This window comes from Tetrao urogallus (genome assembly GCF_951394365.1).
Source record: "Tetrao urogallus genome assembly, chromosome: 9".
NCBI classification, from domain to species: domain Eukaryota; kingdom Metazoa; phylum Chordata; class Aves; order Galliformes; family Phasianidae; genus Tetrao; species Tetrao urogallus.
The window spans coordinates 6235680-6237120 of record NC_136822.1 but is presented as its reverse complement, the minus strand read 5'-3'; positions in this window follow the sequence as shown (position 1 = coordinate 6237120).

The following is a 1441-nucleotide window of genomic DNA, read 5'->3' as shown; positions in this document are numbered from 1 at the left end:
TTATACTGATATGCTGCACAAAAACATACTACTATTAACATATACTACACTAAAACTAATAACCCTTTGTTTCGTTTACAACAAATGTGAGTATAAAACTGGTCACTAAAAAAGAGTATAGGAAATGACTATCACCGTATCTACAGTAGAAAGAAAAAAACAGAAAGTATGATTATGTCAAAGGAGTAAAAACCAGATACTTTGTACTACATAATTCAGAAAACATCACAAGAAACAGCAGGCCCACAGAGGGTCACTTGAAACCAAGAAACATATGACCCACTTACAAGAAAATGAAAGGCAAAATCTAGAGATACAAACTCACCCTGCCTGCCTGTGGCACTCTGTAAAGCACACGTGCAGGAAGTGTTTTCCAACATAAGAACGTACCACGTGTCAGTCATTAAGATAAAAGTCCTTAAAGGGTAAATAGTGCACATTACTACCTAAGGTAAAATGATCAATTTGGAAGTAAGTGGCAAAAGATGAATTTTTACAAAGAAGTAGAAATACATATTGAAGAAAAAAGCTTGCACTCATTGTTCAGGCAGTGCTACATTCACGCTGTAAAAGAATGTAACTCCTGCCAGACACTCGCTGGCTTTCAGACTCTTAGGCTCGCAAAACATTACTTCAGAAAGCAGTTTTGTATGTGACATTAAGAATCCTGCTGGGGCATTACTTCTATCACACGGGACCACAGTGTTTCTAACCCCGAGTAACTCACTGTACTCACTTCACAAAAAGCCCTGGGAAGTTTCTGACTGCCTTTTTGACAGGAACCGTCCATATGGCAGCCGAGGTTACGAGCCCCAAGACAAGAAAGGAGCAGAACAAGAAAGCCCAGCTGTGCACCCTGCTGGCAGTGCCGCAGCCGCCTGCACTTCGAGCGCTTGCAGATATGCCCATCTCTCCTCGTTTTCTGGTGCTGCACAGCCCCCCCTCCCTTCCGAAGCAGGGGGCATCAGAGCAACCACAAATAGCTCCCAGAGGAGCAATCCTATTAGAAAGCCGAAAACAGAAAGTTCTCGAAAGAGCTCACAGCACAGAGACACAGGGTGGCTGCAGAAAACACAAAGCACCGCATCGGCTCAGCACCACAGGTTATATTACCTCAGAAACACCCCTAACGGCCCCCGCGCCCCTCTTATATAAGGAATGGCGGTGACGTCACACTCCTCCAGCCAATAAAAACCTCTGTTTACCCTAAAACTCATTGCATATTTATGCGGAAGCTCTTTCCATGCCCTGTGCTGCCGTAGCAGCTCGGCGCGAAGGGCGGAGCAAGCGGCCCTGCCACGCCCCGGTTGCGCGGCCGTCTCCAGCCGCAGGAAGCCGCGGGGCCGCGGTGCGTCTTCGTACGGAGCCTGCCCGGAGCCGGCGGGGCGTGGGGCGGAAGCGCCCGGTACCGCTCCCTGCCGCCCGGGTGTAGGCGACGAGG